Source organism: Oncorhynchus mykiss, chromosome 27, assembly GCF_057628025.1.
Source record: "Oncorhynchus mykiss isolate SJ-2025 chromosome 27, ASM5762802v1, whole genome shotgun sequence".
Lineage (NCBI taxonomy): Eukaryota > Metazoa > Chordata > Actinopteri > Salmoniformes > Salmonidae > Oncorhynchus > Oncorhynchus mykiss.
Genome location: NC_143048.1, coordinates 42,838,688 through 42,859,788, shown reverse-complemented (window position 1 = coordinate 42,859,788; position 21,101 = coordinate 42,838,688). Strand labels below are relative to the sequence as shown.

General features: G+C 48.8%; 1 protein-coding gene across 2 annotated transcripts in view; it reads left to right on the top strand.

The window, feature by feature from the left end:
• The first annotated feature begins 18,552 nt into the window (after positions 1–18,552).
• Positions 18,553–21,101, top strand: part of LOC118944786 (rho guanine nucleotide exchange factor 26) — a 76,054-nt gene continuing 73,505 nt past the window's right edge. For both annotated transcript variants that reach the window (XM_036965864.2, XM_036965863.2), the window contains exon 1: positions 18,553–19,040. The gene's annotated coding sequence lies outside the window, so the exon portion shown is untranslated. The remainder of the gene's footprint in view (positions 19,041–21,101) is intronic.

Sequence of the window (21,101 nt, the reverse complement as noted above, 5' to 3'; positions counted from 1 at the left end):
TTCTGATATATAGTCCTCTGCTACGCTCTCTCTCTCTCTCTCTCTCTCTGAGGGAGAGGGGCAGTAGGGACGGAGGCAATCAGCAGTGTTGAGTCAGGAGGAATACAATGAGGAGTGAGTCAGAGTATAGAAGGAGAGGGAGGAGGGAAATGAGGAAATTGAGGGGGTGGAGCTGGTTATTATTGGAGGTAGAGAGAGTGTTGTTGTACAGGAGGAGAGAGAAGAGAAAAACAACTTGCAGAGACGCTGCCTCCATGTTTCACTCAGAACCCAGAGTGGGAGCTCCGCCTCTATGTTTCATAAGAGAGTCACTGGGTAGGTGAATTATACACAGGTGAGTCACTCACTGCAGAAAGAGGGGGGAGAGGAAAAGAGAGGGAGACATATAAGGAGAAATTATAGGGAAATAGACAGAAAAGTTGGAGTGAGACCAGAAATGAGAGAAAGAGATAAAGAGTGATGACTGAGGATTGTAATGTCTATAAAATCAGGATGACGCTGTCATAAACACAGTTTCTATTTTATTATATTGCCTTTGTTCTGGGCCAGTTGGATCTGACTATTATTTTTATATGACTTCCTGTCCAACCTCCTGCATTTACTCTGTGGGTTTTATCGTTGTCCAGTGATTAACCTACTGAATAGTCATCTGACCTCAACATTCCTGACCCATAGTCTTTTACAACTGATGCATTGTCTAGTTCCTTGTTTGTGGACCAATAATCTTGAGTTACATTCACCACTTCTCCAAAGGAAGACATTTAATTTGAATTAGATCATGAACATTTCATAACAGAAACACATGTATCTCTAGTATATACTCTGTTTATGTATGTGCATTTATGTATTGAAGAACGTGCAACTCTATCGTGTATTAAACTCAGATTAATACACGATAAAGTGGAGTAAACTCATTCTGTGAGATTTACAGGACAGATGATCAGTGAGTTGACAGCCGTGGTATATCAGACCGTATACCACGGGAATACAGGTGAAGTCTGACATTTAAATACACTTTAGCCAAATACATTTAAACTCAGTTTTCACAATTCCTGACACAAGTTCCTTTGCGGTTGTTCTGGGATTGACCAGAACCAAAGTACCTTCATCTCTAGGAGACAGAACACGTCTCCTTCCTGAGCGGTATGACGGCTGCCTGGTCCCATGGTGTTTATACCTGCGTACTATTGTTTGTACAGATTAATGTGGTACCTTCAGACATTTGGAAATTGCTCCAAAGGATGAACCAGACTTTTTTTGTTTGTTGCTGAGGTCTTGGCTGATTACTTTTGATTTTCCCATGATGCCGAGCAAAGAGGCACTGAGTTTGAAGGTAGGCCTTGAATTACATCCACAGGTAAACTTCCGACTTCAACTGAACATTTATTTTAACTGCTCTAATTACGTTGGTAACCAGTTCATAATAGCAATAAGGCACCTCGGGGGTTTGTGGTACATGGCTAATATACCACGGCTAATCGCTGTATCCAGGCACTCTGCGTTGTGTCGTGCCTGAGAATAGCCCTTAGACGTGGTATATTGGCCATATACCACACCCCCTCTTGCCTTATTGCTTAAATTAACTCTGCCTCCTCTCCAAATGTATTCATATTTTACTCTCAACGTTTTTCCTGGGAAGAAGACTTTGTTTCATCCACCTTTCAGATAGCAGCCGTCGCTGACTGTCTGATCACACACATGAAGCTCCTCTTCATATGGAGCACGGCAGTGATGAAAGTCGATTTATCTTCTTCTGTGGTGACAGAGAATAGAGGTAGCAGGTTTAGTTGGGTTTATTAACCGGGTAAAGATGTAGAAAAAGGATTTAGTGTGTGCTCGTACATGAGTGCCTGATGTGTGTGCGATTCTCCTGTATCAACACGCAGTGCTCTCACATCGGCTGGAAGGAGTCGTATGAGGAGGAGATGTTTCCTGTATTAAAGCAGAGGACATGTACAGTATAAGGCTTTAGCCCATAGAGCAGGACAGGAGGGAGAACACTGGACTCCCCTCTGCATGGGGTACACTGGTGACTCACACTGATGGAACTGTACAGCATATGGTCATTATCAACACATTATCACATTATCAACACATTATCAACACATTATCACATTATTATCGCATTTATCACATTATCACATTATCAACACATGATCACATTATCAACACAAATGATCACATTATCAATACATTATCACAATATCAACACATTATCGCATTATTATCGCATTTATCACATTATCAACACATTATCAACACATGGAAATCATTGATAGCCTAGCGGTTAAGAGTGTTGTGCCAGTAACCGAAAGGATGTTGGTTCGAATCCCCAAGCTGACTAGAGCAAGGCGATTAACCTAATTGCTCTGGAGTGTCTGGTAAATTATGATGATGATGAATATCAGGTAGGTGGTGGTGCTGCTGCATTTTATAATGATGATTAAACACTGATTATTTATTTGGACAATGAAAACATTATTACACAATGTCATAACAAGGTTGATTGAGAGAACTGGCATTGTGATTGTCCAATGTATGAAGAGTACACTGAAAGAGCGTTGACATTAGAAAGACTAAATAAAGCAACAGTAAAACACTTCCCTCAGCATCAAACTGCTCTGTATCCGTCTCCTCTCTGTGTCTGTCTCCTCACTGTATCTGTCTCCTCACTGTATCCGTCTCCTCTGTCTCCTCTCTGTATCCGTCTCCTCTCTGTATCTGTCTCCTCTCTGTATCCGTCTCCTCTCGGTATCTGTCTCCTAACTGTATCCGTCTCCTCTCTGCATCCGTCTCCTCTCTGCATCCGTCTCCTCTCTGTATCTGTCTCCTCTCTCTATCCGTCTCCTCTCTGTCTCCTCACTGTGTCCATCTCCTCTCTATTTCCGGCTCCTCTGTCTCCTCTCTGTATCCGGCTCCTCTCTGTATCCGGCTCTACTCTGTATCCGGCTCCTCTCTGTATCCGTCTCCTCTCTGTATCCGTCTCCTCTCTGTATCCGTCTCCTCTCTGAATCTGTCTACTCTCTGTCTCCTCTCTGTCTCCTCACTGTGTCCATCTCCTCTCTGTATGCAGCTCCTCTGTCTCCGGCTCCTCTCTGTATCCGTCTCCTCTCTGCATCCGTCTCCTCTCTGTCTCCGTCTCCTGTCTGTATCCGTCTCTTCTCTGTATACCGCTCCTCTCTGTCTCCTCTCTGTCTCCTCACTGTGTCCATCTCCTCTCTATATCCGGCTCCTCTGTCTCCTCTCTGTATCCGGCTCCTCTCTGTATCCGGCTCCTCTCTGTATCTGTCTCCTCTCTGTATCCGTCTCCTCTCTGCATCCGTCTCCTCTCTGTCTCCTCACTGTGTCCATCTACTCCCTGTATCCAGCTCCTCTGTCTCCTCTCTGTATCCATCTCCTCTCTGTATCCGTCTCCTCTCTGCATCTGTCTCCTCTCTGTCTCCGTCTCCTCTCTGTATCCGTCTCCTCTCTGTATCCATCTCCTCTCTGTGTCCGTCTCCTCTCTGTGTCCATCTCCACTCTGTATCCGTCTCCTCTCTGTATACCGCTCCTCTCTGTCTCCTCTCTGTGTCCATCTCCTCTCTATATCCGGCTCCTCTGTCTCCTCTCTGTATCCAGCTCCTCTCTGTATCCGGCTCCTCTCTGTATCCGTCTCCTCTCTGCATCCGTCTCCTCTCTGTCTCCTCTCTGTCTCCTCACTGTGTCCATCTCCTCTCTGTATCCGGCTCCTCTGTCTCCTCTCTGTATCCGGCTCCTCTCTGTATCCGTCTCCTCTCTGTATCTGTCTCCTCTCTGCATCCGTCTCCTCTCTGTCTCCTCACTGTATCTGTCTCCTCTCTGTATCTGTCTCCTCACTGTATCCGTCTCTTCTGTCTCCTCTCTGTATCTGTCTCCTCTCTGTATCCGGCTCCTCTCTGTATCCGGCTCCTCTCCTGTGTCTCACTTGGCAGGGTTTCCTTTCCCTCTCTAGCTCCTGTGACGGTAGGAAAACAACATAGATGTTTTATCTCTTTAAAATTCCCTGACTTTTGGCTCTTTAGAAAAGCTGTCAGCTGAACAATAACCTTGACATTGTTTAACAATCAGAGCTGTGGAAGCTGTGGGGGCTGTGGAAGTTGTGGGAGCTGTGGAAGTTGTGGGAGCTGTGGAAGCTGTGGGAGCTGTGGAGGCTGTGGAAGTTGTGGGAGCTGTGGAAGCTGTGGTAGTTGTGGGAGCTGTGGAAGCTGTGGGAGCTGTGGAAGCTGTGGGAGCTGTGGAAGCTGTGGGAGCTGTGGAAGCTGTGGGAGCTGTGGAAGTTGTGGGAGCTGTGGAAGCTGTGGAAGTTGTGGGAGCTGTGGGAGCTGTGGAGGCTGTGGAAGTTGTGGGAGCTGTGGGAGCTGTGGGAGCTGTGGTACTTGTGGGAGCTGTGAAAGCTGTGGAAGCTTTGGGAGCTGTGGGAGCTGTGGAAGCTGTGGAAGCTATGGAAGCTGTGGGAGCTGTGGAAGCTGTGGAAGCTGTGGGAGCTGTGGAAGCTGTGGGAGCTGTGGAAGCTGTGGGAGCTGTGGGAGCTGTGGAAGTTGTGGAAGCTGTGGGAGCTGTGGAAGCTGTGGGAGCTGTGGAAGTTGTGGAAGCTGTGGGAGCTGTGGAAGCTGTGGGAGCTGTGGAAGCTGTGGAAGTTGTGGAAGCTTTGGGAGCTGTGGAAGCTGTGGGAGCTGTGGGAGTTGTGGAAGCTGTGGGAGCTGTGGAAGCTGTGGGAGCTGTGGAAGCTGTGGGAGCTGCCTCTCGTCTTGTATACATTCATGGCCTGACCTTTTGCTCTGTCACACACCTATAAATAAACATGCCACTCTTTACAGCCCACTTTACAGCCATCTCCCCTCAACTCGTCCCCTTATGGGAGGGGGGGACAGGCTTCTCCCCTCAACTCGTCCTCTAATGGGAGGGGGGGACAGGCCTCTCCTCAACTCATCTCCTTATGGGAGGAGGGGACAGGCTTCTCTCCTCAACTCATCTCCTTATGGGAGGAGGGGACAGGCTTCTCTCCTCAACTCATCTCCTTATGGGAGGAGGGGACAGGCTTCTCTCCTCAACTCATCTCCTTATGGGAGGGGGGGGCAGGCTTCTCTCCTCAACTCATCTCCTTATGGGAGGGGGGGGACAGGCTTCTCTCCTCAACTCATCTCCTTATGGGAGGAGAGGACAGGCTTCTCTACTCAACTCATCTCCTTATGGGAGGAGGGGACAGGCTTCTCTCCTCAACTCATCTCCTTATGGGAGGGGGGTGCAGGCTTGTCTCCTCAACTCGTCCCCTAATGGGGGGGTGGGAGGGGCAGGCTTGTCTCCTCAACCTGTCTCCTTATGGGAGGGGGGGGGGGGGACAGGCTTCTCTCCTCAACTCATCTCCTTATGGGAGGGGGGGGACAGGCTTCTCTCCTCATCTCGTCCCCTAATGGGAGGGGGGGACAGGCTTCTCTCCTCAACTCATCTCCTTATGGGAGTGGGGGGCAGGCTTGTCTCCTCAACTCATCTCCTTATTTGAGGGGGTGGGGGACAGGCTTCTCTCCTCAACTCATCTCCTTATGGGAGGGGGGGGGGGCAGGCTTCTCTCCTCAACTCATCTCCTTATGGGAGGGGTGACAGGCTTCTCTCCTCAACTCATCTCCTTATGGGAGTGGGGGACAGGCTTCTCTCCTCAACTCATCTCCTTATGGGAGGAGGGGACAGGCTTCTCCCCTCAACTCGTCCTCTAATTGGAGGGGGGGACAGGCTTCTCCCCTCAACTCATCCTCTAATGGGAGGGGGGGACAGGTCTCTCCTCAACTCATCTCCTTATGGGAGGGGGGGGGGGGGGCAGGCTTCTCTCCTCAACTCATCTCCTTATGGGAGGGGGGCAGGCTTCTCTCCTCAACTCATCTCCTTATGGGAGGGGGGGACAGGCTTCTCTCCTCAACCTGCCTCCTTATGGGGGGGGTTGGGGGGGGGCTTGTCTCCTCAACCTGTCTCCTTATGGGGGGGGGGGGTAGGCTTGTCTCCTCAACCTGTCTCCTTATGGGGGGGAGGAGGGTAGGCTTGTCTCCTCAACTCGTCCCCTTATGGGGGGGGGGGGGGGGGGGGCAGGCTTCTCTTCTCAACACTTATGATTCCTTTTGATCTCCCTCTCTCACAATGAAGACTCACGACCTTGCATTCATCAAAGTGTGTGTGGGATCATTTGTCTCAATTACCCCTCCCTCTGTCTCCCCTGTCCCCTCTCCTCTTCCCAGATATCTACCCTCTGTCCCCCCGTCTCCTCTTCTTCCCAGATCAGATACCTTCCCTCTGCCCCTCCTGCACCCCACCACATCTAAAGCCCCGGCCTGTCCTGAGGGTGACTGCTGGAGGAAGGCAGGTGTACTGGCCCTGGGGTGGTTGTTGGGTAGCTGGGTTGAAGAGGGAGTGACAAGTGTTTATCACAATACATGGAAATTAATTATACATTTTTTGTATTATAATTCATGTCAATTATTTTGTCTGGATATGTTTTTTAAACGATTGTTGTTTAGCATGCTCCTCCGGGTCCACCCATCACCCAATTGAGAGGTGCATGTGATGTTTAGCAATAGACAAGACAAATGGCGCCACTTAGTGGAGGCTACAGCAAACTGTCAGGCATGTAGGGTCAAAGACAATTCAACTTGGGCGGGTTCAGCAGGATGCAACGTTTTGGAACGTTCAGATAGACACCTCGAATAATGAACTACATCGGCTGTATGCATAGCTTTTATATTTGCAACTTCGATAACGTTTGAAAACTGAACGTGGCCCTGGTAGGGTTTCACATTCTAAAATGGCATATTGTAAGGGGACTGGGAAGCAGAAAAATTACTTAAGAGGGCGACAAAATATGTTTTGTTGTCAAGCGGTCAGCTTAATTGAAATCCATAAAAATGTGATGGTTTTGTTTTGAGTCTGTTTTGAAAGGGAGTGTTAAAGCATGGGAGCGGAACACATTGTGCAATATGATTACGCAGAAGCATTCCATGAATTTAGACCACAATCGCATCAAGCTGGGGAGCTGAAGAGCGCTTGCTTGCAATGGGTCACTGCTGTAGGATGGCTGCTGTAGGATGGCTGCTGTAGGATGGCTGCTGTAGGGCGGCTGCTGTAGGATGGCTGCTGTAGGATGGCTGCTGTAGGGTCACTGCTGTAGGGCGGCTGCTGTAGGGCCACTGCTGTAGGGCCACTTCTGTAGGATGGCTGCTGTAGGGCCACTGCTGTAGGGTCACTGCTGTAGGGCCACTGCTGTGGGATGGATGCTGTAGGGCCACTGCTGTAGGGCCACTGCTGTAGGGCCACTTCTGTAGGATGGCTGCTGTAGGGCCACTGCTGTAGGGCCACTGCTGGAAGGTGGCTGCTGTAGGGCCACTGCTGTAGGGTGGCTGCTGTAGGGCCACTGCTGTAGGGCCACTGCTGTAGGGCGGCTGCTGTAGGGCCACTGCTGTAGGGCGGCTGCTGTAGGGTGGCTGCTGTAGGGCCACTGCTGTAGGGTGGCTGCTGTAGGATGGCTGCTGTAGGGCCACTTCTGTAGGATGGCTGCTGTAGGGCCACTGCTGTAGGGCCACTGCTGTAGGGCGGCTGCTGTAGGGCCACTGCTGTAGGGCCACTGCTGTAGGGCGGCTGCTGTAGGGCCGCTGCTGTAGGGCCACTGCTGTAGGGCGGCTGCTGTAGGGCCACTGCTGTAGGGTGGCTGCTGTAGGGTGGCTGCTGTAGGGCCACTGCTGTAGGGTGGCTGCTGTAGGGCCACTGCTGTAGGGTGGCTGCTGTAGGGCCACTCCTGTGGGGGGAGGCTGCTGTAGGGCCACTGCTGTAGGGCGGCTGCTGTAGGGCCACTGCTGTAGGGCGGCTGCTGTAGGGCCACTGCTGTAGGGTGGCTGCTGTAGGGTGGCTGCTGTAGGGCCACTGCTGTAGGGCGGCTGCTGTAGGGTGGCTGCTGTAAGGCCACTGCTGTAGGGTGGCTGCTGTAAGGCCACTGCTGTAGGGTGGCTGCTGTAGGGCCACTGCTGTTGGGTGGCTGCTGTAGGGTGGCTGCTGTAGGGCCACTGCTGTAGGGTGGCTGCTGTAGGGCCACTGCTGTAGGGTGGCTGCTGTAGGGTGGCTGCTGTAGGGCCACTGCTGTAGGGCCACTGCTGTAGGGTGGCTGCTGTAGGGTGGCTGCTGTAGGGCGGCTGCTGTAGGGTGGCTGCTGTAGGGTGGCTGCTGTAGGGCCACTGCTGTAGGGTGGCTGCTGTAGGGCCACTGCTGTAGGGTGGCTGCTGTAGGGTGGCTGCTGTAGGGTGGCTGCTGTAGGGTGGCATCTGTAGGGCGGCTGCTGTAGGGCCACTGCTGTAGGGCCACTGCTGTAGGGCGGCTGCTGTAGGGCCGCTGCTGTAGGGCCACTGCTGTAGGGCGGCTGCTGTAGGGCCACTGCTGTAGGGTGGCTGCTGTAGGGTGGCTGCTGTAGGGCCACTGCTGTAGGGTGGCTGCTGTAGGGCCACTGCTGTAGGGTGGCTGCTGTAGGGCCACTCCTGTGGGGGGAGGCTGCTGTAGGGCCACTGCTGTAGGGCGGCTGCTGTAGGGCCACTGCTGTAGGGCGGCTGCTGTAGGGCCACTGCTGTAGGGTGGCTGCTGTAGGGTGGCTGCTGTAGGGCCACTGCTGTAGGGCGGCTGCTGTAGGGTGGCTGCTGTAAGGCCACTGCTGTAGGGTGGCTGCTGTAAGGCCACTGCTGTAGGGTGGCTGCTGTAGGGCCACTGCTGTTGGGTGGCTGCTGTAGGGTGGCTGCTGTAGGGCCACTGCTGTAGGGTGGCTGCTGTAGGGCCACTGCTGTAGGGTGGCTGCTGTAGGGTGGCTGCTGTAGGGCCACTGCTGTAGGGCCACTGCTGTAGGGTGGCTGCTGTAGGGTGGCTGCTGTAGGGCGGCTGCTGTAGGGTGGCTGCTGTAGGGTGGCTGCTGTAGGGCCACTGCTGTAGGGTGGCTGCTGTAGGGCCACTGCTGTAGGGTGGCTGCTGTAGGGTGGCTGCTGTAGGGTGGCTGCTGTAGGGTGGCATCTGTAGGGCCGCTGCTGTAGGGCGGCTGCTGTAGGGTGGCTGCTGTAGGGTGGCTGCTGTAGGCCACTGCTGTAGGGCCACTGATGTAGGGCCACTGCTGTAGGGCCACTGCTGTAGGGCCACTGCTGTAGGGTGGCTGCTGTAGGGTGGCTGCTGTAGGGTGGCTGCTGTAGGGCCACTGCTGTAGGGTGGCTGCTGTAGGGTGGCTGCTGTAGGGCCACTGCTGTAGGGCCACTGCTGTAGGGTGGCTGGTGTATGGTGGCTGCTGTAGGGTGGCTGCTGTAGGGTGGCTGGTGTAGGGTGGCTGCTGTAGGGCCACTGCTGTAGGGTGGCTGCTGTAGGGTGGCTTGTGTAGGGCCACTGCTGTAGGGTAGCTGCTGTAGGGTGGCTGCTGTAGGGTGGCTGCTGTAGGGTGGCTGCTGTAGGGTGGCTGGTGTAGTGCCACTGCTGTAGGGTTGCTGGTGTAGGGTAGCTGCTGTAGGGTGGCTGCTGTAGGGTGGCTGCTGTAGGGTGGCTGCTGTAGGGTGGCTGCTGTAGGCCACTGCTGTAGGGCCACTGATGTAGGGCCACTGCTGTAGGGCCACTGCTGTAGGGCCACTGCTGTAGGGTGGCTGCTGTAGGGTGGCTGCTGTAGGGTGGCTGCTGTAGGGCCACTGCTGTAGGGTGGCTGCTGTAGGGTGGCTGCTGTAGGGCCACTGCTGTAGGGCCACTGCTGTAGGGTGGCTGGTGTATGGTGGCTGCTGTAGGGTGGCTGCTGTAGGGTGGCTGGTGTAGGGTGGCTGCTGTAGGGCCACTGCTGTAGGGTGGCTGCTGTAGGGTGGCTTGTGTAGGGCCACTGCTGTAGGGTAGCTGCTGTAGGGTGGCTGCTGTAGGGTGGCTGCTGTAGGGTGGCTGCTGTAGGGTGGCTGGTGTAGTGCCACTGCTGTAGGGTTGCTGGTGTAGGGTAGCTGCTGTAGGGTGGCTGCTGTAGGGTGGCTGCTGTAGGGTGGCTGCTGTAAGGCCACTGCTGTAGGGTGGCTGCTGTAAGGCCACTGCTGTAGGGTGGCTGCTGTAGGGCCACTGCTGTTGGGTGGCTGCTGTAGGGTGGCTGCTGTAGGGCCACTGCTGTAGGGTGGCTGCTGTAGGGCCACTGCTGTAGGGTGGCTGCTGTAGGGTGGCTGCTGTAGGGCCACTGCTGTAGGGCCACTGCTGTAGGGTGGCTGCTGTAGGGTGGCTGCTGTAGGGCGGCTGCTGTAGGGTGGCTGCTGTAGGGTGGCTGCTGTAGGGCCACTGCTGTAGGGTGGCTGCTGTAGGGCCACTGCTGTAGGGTGGCTGCTGTAGGGTGGCTGCTGTAGGGTGGCTGCTGTAGGGTGGCATCTGTAGGGCCGCTGCTGTAGGGCGGCTGCTGTAGGGTGGCTGCTGTAGGGTGGCTGCTGTAGGCCACTGCTGTAGGGCCACTGATGTAGGGCCACTGCTGTAGGGCCACTGCTGTAGGGCCACTGCTGTAGGGTGGCTGCTGTAGGGTGGCTGCTGTAGGGTGGCTGCTGTAGGGCCACTGCTGTAGGGTGGCTGCTGTAGGGTGGCTGCTGTAGGGCCACTGCTGTAGGGCCACTGCTGTAGGGTGGCTGGTGTATGGTGGCTGCTGTAGGGTGGCTGCTGTAGGGTGGCTGGTGTAGGGTGGCTGCTGTAGGGCCACTGCTGTAGGGTGGCTGCTGTAGGGTGGCTTGTGTAGGGCCACTGCTGTAGGGTAGCTGCTGTAGGGTGGCTGCTGTAGGGTGGCTGCTGTAGGGTGGCTGCTGTAGGGTGGCTGGTGTAGTGCCACTGCTGTAGGGTTGCTGGTGTAGGGTAGCTGCTGTAGGGTGGCTGCTGTAGGGTGGCTGCTGTAGGGTGGCTGCTGTAGGGCCACTGCTGTAGGGTGGCTGCTGTAGGGTGGCTGCTGTAGGGTGGCTGGTGTAGGGCCACTGCTGTAGGGCCACTGCTGTAGGGTGGCTGCTGTAGGGTGGCTGCTGTAGGGTGGCTGCTGTAGGGTAGCTGCTGTAGGGTGGCTGCTGTAGGGTGGCTGGTATAGGGCCGCTGCTGTAGGGTGGCTGCTGTAGGGTAGCTGCTGTAGGATGACTGCTGTAGGGTAGCTGCTGTAGGGTGGCTGCTGTAGGATGACTGCTGTAGGGTAGCTGCTGTAGGGCCACTGCTGTAGGGTGGCTGGTATGGGAGGAATGTTTTGTTTTCCACAACACTTTGTCATGGACTAATATTCAAGCAATTTAAACTGCGAATATAAAAGACGAAATATATTGTGTAAGACAATAATTGTTTGTGTGTGTGGGGGGGTGTATATGTGGGTGGGGGGTGTGAATATGTGTATAGAAGGGCGGGAATTGAATGAGTGTGTGGAGGATAGGGTAAATATGTGTTCATGAAGGAGAATGGATGAGGAACTATATATAAATATATAGAGGGGTGTAAATGTCTTAGAGAATAAGGGAGGGGGTGGAGAGAGAGAGAGAAGGAATTAAATATACTACAATGTAATTGTATTTATATTTTTTATGACTTAAAATCGGTTGTAAAATGAGTAGGAAAGAATGTTGAATCATTATTAATCCTTGTTTGTCGTTTACAACTAAGATTTAAATGGTGCTTATTGGTGAGAAAGGAGAAGGGCGATATGATGGGAGGCCCTCAGACACTTATCTGAGGTGAGAGGATCCTCCACTCATCCCATTTCAGTCTCTTGGAGGGACCCACCCCAAGTAGACACCCACTATACTTTCATTTCATTGATAAGGTAATACAAACATCCACAATACTTAACAGGCAGTCTTTCTTCAAATGTATGTACAATGTATGTAGAAATATAGGTACAATGTATGTAGAAATATAGGTACAATGTAGAAATAGGTACAATGTATGTACAACGTAGAAATAGGTACAATGCATGTACAACGTAGAAATATAGGTACAATGCATGTAGAAATGTATGTACAATGTAGGAATGTCAATGTGTTTTATTGTTAAATGTCTGCTCATATATTCTATATATGTAATGTATACAATAAATATATATTTATACTATGATCCTCCCATTCTATGGAATGCCCACCCCCCTCATATGTCATATCTGCTAAAATGTGCTACTTGGTTCTTTAACGATAACCTTATACGGTCTGTCTAACTTTGATTCTATACAAGTAAACTACAGACATGGAATGTCCACTAGCTCCATGGAGGGTGGGGGGGGGGGGGGGGGGGGGGAGCATATGGTTCTCAAACACTTAGAGATGGTCAGCAGATGTGGATTTCTGGCAAAAGTTACATTTATTTAAAAGCAATAATTTAAAGAGGAGCTGAGTTGGAGAGGCATATGCTGCCACCTACTGTAGTAACAGCAGAGGTGTAGGCATCCTGATCAATAAGAATACACCATTTCCCATTATATTCCAGCACATGGACCATGAAGGCAGTTTTCTAAATGTTGAATTGTACCTTACATGGTGAAAAATATACATTGATTTCAATGTATATCTCACCAGAAGCACATCTGGTGTTCTCAAATCAAATAAAATGTTATTGGTCACATACACATGATTAGCAGATGTTAATGTGAGTGTAGCGAAATGCTTGTGCTTCTAGTTCCGACCGTGCAGTAATATCTAACAAGTAATCTAACAATTTCACAACACCTACCTTATACACACACACACAAGTGTAAAGGAATGATTAAGAATATGTACATATAAATATATGGATGAGCGATGGACGAACAGCATAGGCAAGATGCAGTAGATGGTTTAGAGTACAGTATATACACATGAGATGAGTAATGTATGGTATGTAAACATGATTTAAAGTGGCATTGTTTAAGTGACTAGTGATACATTTACTACATCCAATTACTAATTATTACATCCAATTACTAATTATTAAAGTGGCTGGAGTTGAGTCTGTATGTTGGCAGAAGCCACTCAATGTTAGGGATGGCTGTTTAACAGTCTGATGGCCTTGAGATTGAAAAACAGCTTCTGTCTCTCGGTCCCCGCTTTGATGCACCTGTACTGACCTCGCCTTTGATGATAGCGGGGTGAACAGGCTGTGGCTCAGGTGGTTGTTGTCGATGATCTTTTTTTCCTTCCTGTGACATTGGTGCTATAGGTGTCATGGAGGGCAGGTAGTTTGCCCCCGGTGATACGTTGTGCAGACCGCACCACCCTCTGCAGAGTCTTACGGTTGTGGGCGGAGTAGTTGCCGTACCAGGCGGTGATACAGCCCTGAGATCAAACCCAGACAGGAAGTATTATAGCAGGTGAACTAAAATCAGACAGTCAATGAGATTGACAGACGTAGTAACACCTAAGGTAGGGAGTCTCCAAAGATGCAGAACATGTTCATCTCTACAAATGACTGACAGGACACCTGGATATTATTATCCCCAACTAAAGTCTTTGTCTCCTTAAAGTAAAAAAAAGATTCAAGAAATTACAACATTATTTCCTAAAATGCACTGAACAATTTACTGGATAAAATAAACATGATTTCTGCTCATCCTATCATGTTTAATTAGACCAATAGAAAATACACGTTGGGGAATGAACAAATCACATTCTGCAACCAAAATGTATTAAATATGTAAACAAATGTTTAAAAACCTTTTCCATTATAAATGTAGACAGAAAAGCTGACCAGATATAATGTGAAGCCTTTACTGCACAATGGATGGTTGATAAACTCATACTCAGCTAAAGTTACATCTTAGTAATAAAAAAATTAAAAAAATTAAATCTTAGAAAAAGCCCATAGAAAATCTTTCCAATGTAAAGAAGTAAATACAATTTTGGAAGACGATAATTTACTTTTGAAGAGAGCCAACAACTACAGGTTAAACGCAAATAAGGAATAATCCTTATTGACAAATAAACCTGGTAGCTCTCACAGAACCAACGCATGCTAAAATAAACCTGGTAGCTCTCACAGAACCAAAGGCATGCTAAACCAGGTATCATTTTATTAGAAAGATTCAAAAGTGATAATTAGAAACAAAGCGATGAATTACCATTTTAAAAGCTTCTATGAAAATGTATATACAATAAAATCAGAATTAAACAATTGGACGGATCCTATTGCATGGCTCTTATTGGACGGCTCCTATAGCCTTCTTAGACTCAACAACTCTGAAGCAATTTTCAACAGACAAAGAAGAAATGACCCAACCGTTAAAACATTCACAGAGAAAAAAAAGCACCAGGAATGGATGGCTTTCCCAATAGCGATCAGTTTGTCACCTATACCTGGAAGAGGTTTCCACAGAGCGGCCCGGGAAGAGGTTTTCCACAGAGCGGCCCGGGCTGTCTTCCAGGTACGGCGACAGCGGCGGATGAAATTCTGGGCAGAGGGATCGCTGACTTCCTCCTCTTGCTCGAGGAAGTCATCAATATAGATGAAGCCGAACCGGCTCAGCATGTCGCAGAGAATATCATTCTCCAGAGCCTGGAACACGGCAGGTGCGTTGGTGAGGCCAAAAGGGCACGACGAGATAGTCGTAGTGGCCGCGTTGAAGGCGGTCTTCTACTCGTCCCCTTCTCGGATCCACACCAGGTGGTAGGCATTTCGTAGATCAAGCTTGGAGAAAACAGTGGCCCCCTGGAGCGGCTCGAAGGACGAGGAAATGAGTGGTAGCGGATAACAGTTCTTCACAGTAATGTCATTGAGTCCCCAGTAGTCAATGCACAGGGTCTTGTTCTTTTTCTCCAAGAAGAAGAAACCTGCGGGAGAGGAAGAGACAGAAGTCCTGCAGCTAGGGAGTCCCCCATGTAGGTCTCCATAGCCTTGGTCTCTGGTCCCGACAGTACAGACGTCCCTGGGGCGGGGTGGTGCTAGGGAGAAGATCAATCCCGCTGTCATAGGGGCGGATCTCGCTGTCATAGGGGTGGAAGGGAAGTGGCCCGGGAATTGCTGAACACCTCCCCAAGGTCCTGGTACTCCGCCATTCTGGAGCAACTTCCAGCCCACAGGAAGACATTCCGGGGCGGTTTGCACCAACTTCAGACAATGTGCGCGGCAGAACGGACTCCAGCCCATGATAGCGCCCGTAGACTAGTTAATGAGGGGATTGTGTCGCTGGAGCCAGGAGAATCCCAAAACCACAGGAATCTGTGGGGACTTGATGAACAGGAATTGAATTGTCTTGCTGTGATTCCCTGACACACGTAGGTTGATGGGAGTGGTGTTATGGGTGACCCAACCTGTAGAGCGCCCGTCCAGCGCTCTAACATCCATGGGAATGGAGAGAGGCTGAGTGGGGATGTTCAGCTCAGAAGCCAGTGTGGCGTCCAAAAAGCTCTCGTCGGCCCCAGAGTCAATGAGGACACAAAATGACCAAAAGTCCCGCAATAGAGACAGCTCCTTGTGTTGATCCTGTGTTGCCGTTCAGCTGGCGACAGCCCAGCTCTGCCTAGTTGCATAGTCTCGGGAAACAGTGCCTCAGCCGTCTTCGGTGACTCACGAGGAAGGTCGGGAACCTTGGGTGCTTTTGGGATATGGGACCGTCGGGGACTTCCGTGATGACGCGGAGGCAAGGTGGAATCCCTGCCCATATGAGCAATATCAAATATCCTCTCCATCCGTCATTCCAGCAATCGCCCATCGATGCGGATGGTCAAAGCGATGAGGGAGTCCAGATCCGTGGGTAACTCCCGAGCAGCAAGCTCGTCCTTAACCTCCTCCGAGACGCAGTACAGGAACATGTCGAACAGTGCTTCCTGGTTCCATGCACTCTCCGCTTCCAACATACTTGCCATACTGTGGGCATCCTGCCTGCGCTGGATTAGCTTCCGGGCTGCTTCTCTCCCGCAGAACGGGGCATCAAAAACCTTCCTCACCTCTTCCACAAACCCCTCCAGACTCACGCACATTGGCTGTTCCCATATGGTGGTAGCCCAGGTGAAGGCCCTCCCAGACATCCGGAATGATGTGGTAGGCTATCTTGGAGCGATCCGAGGGGAAGGAGGGCTGAAGCTCGAAAATGAGGCACACAGAGTTTAAAAAATGTCCGACAGGTGCGTGGCTCTCCATTAAAGCGTTCCGGGGAGGTAAACGGGGCTCCCGGGAAGGTGGAGTGGCCGATGCTGCTAACCGCCAAGTTACTGAAGGGGCGATGGGGTTACCATCGTGGCAGGCTGCCCCCTAGACAACCCGCGGAATCGATCAAGCAGCATATTCAACGCCAGGTCATGGCGCTCAGCCAACATTTGGACCCTCTCCATCAGACCACAAAGCAATTTTTCGTGCTGGAGGCTGCTTGGGAGGAGATGGCGTTGCACAGCTGGCCCAGGTCTGCTGGGTTAGTACGAACTGGCCATGACTATCAGGTGTGAAGGTAAGACCCAGATGCAGACAACGTTGCGTTAACAATGATTTAATAATCCAACAGGGGCAGGCAATAAACAGGTCAAGGCAGGCAGAGGTCAATAATCCAGAAATGTGGCAAAGGTACAGGTCGGCAGGCAGGCAGAGTGTTCAGGCAAGCAGAGTGTTCAGGGAGGCGGGATCAGAGTCAGGACAGGCAAGGGTCAAAACCAGGAGGGTGAGAAAAAGAGAGACTTGGAAAAGCAGGAGCTGAGACCTAAAACGCTGGTTGACTTGACAAACAAGACAAACTGGCAACAGACAGAGAACACAGGTCTAAATACACAGGGGATAATGGGGAAGATAGGTGACACCTGGAGGGGGTTGGAGACAATCACAAAGACAGGTGAAACAGATCAGGGTGTGACACAGAATTCTATTCAACATTTTGGGACAAAGTAGCCCCACTCTTTACTGTAATGACAACAAACATGTCACTCTTTTCAATACCTCCTAGTTCCATGTATCAAACAGCTATTTCAGTTCTATTAAAACCAGGAAAATCCCCTGCTGATTACAGACCCATTGTGACAGTAAAATAATACATCTTACTGTTGGTGGAAGAAGGTGAGGACCGAGGTGCAGCGTGGTACGTGTTCATGTTTGTTTAATGACACTGAACACTAAATACAAACATAACAAAGGTAATAACCAAAACAGTCCTGAAAGTTGAAAAAAAAACTAAACAGAAATCAACAACCCACAAAAACCCATGTGGAAAAAAGCTACCTAAGTATGGTTCTCAATCAGAGACAACGATAGACAGCTGCCTCTGATTGAGAACCAAACGGCCAAACAACAAAGAAATACAAAACATAGAAAATGAACATAGAATGCCCACCCTAGTCACACCCTGGCCTAACCAAAATAGAGAATAAAAGCCTCTCTTTGGCCAGGGCGTGACACTTATTACCACTAGAATGGCAAAAGTCTTACCAGACTTGGTGCATATCAATCAAATAGGGTTTTATTAAAAACAGGACACTTAAACAAATACAAAAACATGTTTCAGTTTAATACAATATTCAGAAAAAAACAAGATAGATTCATCAATAATGGCTGTTGATGTTAACAAGGCTTTCGGCCATCTTGAATGGCCTTTTATTTCAAAACTGTGGAAGCTTTAAACATTCCAGCTGAAGTAATTACACAGGACCCAAACTGTAAAGCAAAAATATACACAAATAATACATTATCTGATTAAATTGCGTTGGAAAGGGGCACAAGACCGGGATGTTCCCTCTCTCCCTCCTGTTTGCACTGGCTATTGAAACGCTTGCAGAAAGAATTACACAGGACCCAAACTGTAACAGGTATTGGTAAACATGAAAATAAAATAAACTTATTCAACTGGTATCTTGTTAAATCCACATTGCTACGTTTCGGGAAATGGCAAATAAAATGTCATAGAGGGGTTGGGTTAAACAGGAAGACACATTTCAGTTGAAGGAATTCAGTTATACAACTGACTAGGTATCCCCCTTTCCCCTTTAATTAAGAGGGGGACACAATTTGGCATGGCAGCCCCCCTTGGGTTCTCGAGAGCTAGTATAGGTCTAGCCTACACTATTTCAAACGCATATTAGATAAGATTGTAACATATATTTGTCACTCAGAAGTATTGAGTTACCATTGTCATTGGAATCTGTGTAGACAAAGTTGTGTACTTTTGTATTAGTAGAAACGCATGCGAATTTCCCCATTATTTCTATTTCTACTTTGCACATTCTTCCACTGCAAATCTACCATTCCAGTGATTTACTTGCTATATTGCATTTACTTTGCCACCATGGCCTTTTTTTGCCTTTACCTCCCTTATCTCACCTCATTTGCTCACATCATATATAGACTTATTTTTCTACTGTATTATTGACTGTATGTTTGTTTTACTCCATGTGTAACTCTGTGTCGTTGTATGTGTCGAACTGCTTTGCTTTATCTTGGCCAGGTCGCAATTGTAAATGAGAACTTGTTCTCAACTTGCCTACCTGGTTAAATAAAGGTGAAATAAATAAATAAATAAAAAACGTCTACTCTAGACATCTTGTAGTCTACTGTGGCTTCACTCTAAAGAACCACGGGGAGGCGCCAGATTGTGAACTAGTCCCACACTTCACTTTACAAACTACTCCCAAATGTAGATCATTTTTTCTCCAAATGGACACTGATTTTGTTGAGCTACAGGTCTACATCATTTAGGACGTTTTCTTGTCCATTTTTTGTCTTAGAATGTTTAGGCGCAGGGCTATTGCTTTGCTTCTCTGTAGTTGACATGGTGAAAAGTTCAACTCGGTTGAATTGTAGTGCACTTAACGTCACGTGAATTTGGGTAGGCTTCTGTGCTGTTTGGCAATCGGCATTCCTCCTCCTCTCTATTAGTCTCCTGCTAAACACACAACACTCCCGGAGAGAACACAATGACATATCGGAGTTCGAGACACGGTGAAGACAGCCGATGGTCACCGGACTACTGATGGGGCAACGATTTTTTGCACAAAATTAACCGTTTACCTCAAGCATAAACTTTCAAACAACAGGAAAACGTTGCCTTATTATATTGAGAACTCCAGGACACAGGCACCATGGCGAGGTTTTACAGGGAACCCACGAATCAATAGAAAGTAAGTCTGTTATCCATCACGGGTTACTGGAAGACTCGGCTCGCGGTGCGCTGAAGGAGCCGTTCTTTTATAGCTCAATGTGGGAACTCGCTGGCGACATTGTTTCTCCCTGTAGCCACTTCTCTGCATAGACACTTTTCCAATGTGTTGTCTGAACGTGTCCTGATGCATAGTTTTTAACTAGACCTTAACTCGTTTTGGACCTTTTTTAAATAATTTAGGACAAACTCCGCTGACGGTATGCATGTCTGTCACTGGTCCTCTAACGTTACTGTATCAGGGTTCATGTGGTCCAATACTTTGCATGGTTATTCGGCAAGTGGTGCAGTGGTAAAGGAACGACATAGCCCTTGACCCAGTTCCATTACAGTAAGAGTCCGTGGATGAAGGCTCGTTCTGTAGGGGGGAGCGTTAAGACCCCCCGACGCTCGGTCTGAACATTAACTTGTTTCGGAAGAATAAGGACCTTGTCTTTCATATCAGTGAGAAATAATTTAGTAATAAGTTAAATTGATCCACACACATTGATAGAGTTAGGGATAGTGTTCCCGCCAGCGCTGGGTTTGCGATGAAATAAGTGCAGGTGTCTTTTTCCAATTCAGTCCATTAGACTATGTTCACCGAAATTCACAAATAACATTATGCTATAGAGACCTCTGATTATTCAATTAAGGGTTTATACAAATTTACCTTGACTTTTAATCAATTGTTCATGACTATTATTATAGCCTAGATGGGAAAAGTAAGCATTATTGACACTGGAATGCTGCAGTGACTGACCCTATGTAGACCTACTATCTCCTGACATTGTTTTCTCGATCGAGGCACTTAACTCCCCACAAAGTACAAATCCACTGTTAATCAGTGGTGGAAACAGTACCCAATTGTCATACCTGAGTGAAAGTAAAGATACCTTAAAAGAAAATGACTCAAGTAAAAGTGAAAGTCACCCAGTAAAATACTATTTGAGTAAAAGTATTTGGTTTTAAATGTACTTAAGTTTCGAAAGTAAATGTACAAATAGTTTCAAATTCTTTATATTAAGCAAACCAGACGACATGATTTTCTAGTTTTTTAAATTTACAGATTGACAGGGGCACAGTTCAACACTCAGACAAAATTCACAAATGAAGCATTTGTGTTTAGTGAGTCTGTCAGATCAGAAGCAGTAGGTATGACCAGGGAGGTTCTCTGTTTAGTGAGTCTGTCAGATCAGAAGCAGTAGGTATGACCAGGGAGGTTCTCTGTTTAGTGAGTCTGTCAGATCAGAAGCAGTAGGTATGACCAGGGAGGTTCTCTGTTTAGTGAGTCTGTCAGATCAGAAGCAGTAGGTATGACCAGGGAGGTTCTCTGTTTAGTGAGTCTGTCAGATCAGAAGCAGCAGGTATGACCAGGGATGTTCTCTTGATAAGTCTGTGAATTAGACAATTTCCTGTCCTGCTAAGCATTAAACATGTAACGAGTACTTTTGGGTTTCAGGGAAAATGTAAGGAGTAAAAAGTACATTATTTTCTTTAGGAATGTAGATCAAATTGTATTGGTCACATACACGTTGTTAGCACATGTTATTGCAGGTGTAGCGAAATGCTTGTGTTTCTAGCTCCGACAGTGCAGTAATATCTAACAGGTAATATCTAACAAATTACACAGCATATACCCAATACACACAAATCTAAGTAGACATGAATTAAGACTATATACATATGAACAAGTGATGTCTGGGTGGAATGGACTAAGATACAGTAGAATAGTATAGAAAAGGAGATTATACATATGAGATGAGTAATGCAAGATATGTAAACATTATTAAAGTGAATGAGAGCATAGTATAGAATACAGTATATACATATGAGATGTAGTGGAGTATAAGTTGTCAAAATGGTAAAGTACAGATACCCAAAAACAACTACTTCAGTACTTTACACCACTGCTGTTTGTCAACGTGGTCAACCCTCCATCTGGAGAGCTCCTGGGTGTGTGCAGGCTTTTTATCCAGACCTGAGTCTGCTTATCAAGTTCCTTGAGCAGCTAATGTTTAGGCTAAGATGTGGTTAGACCAGG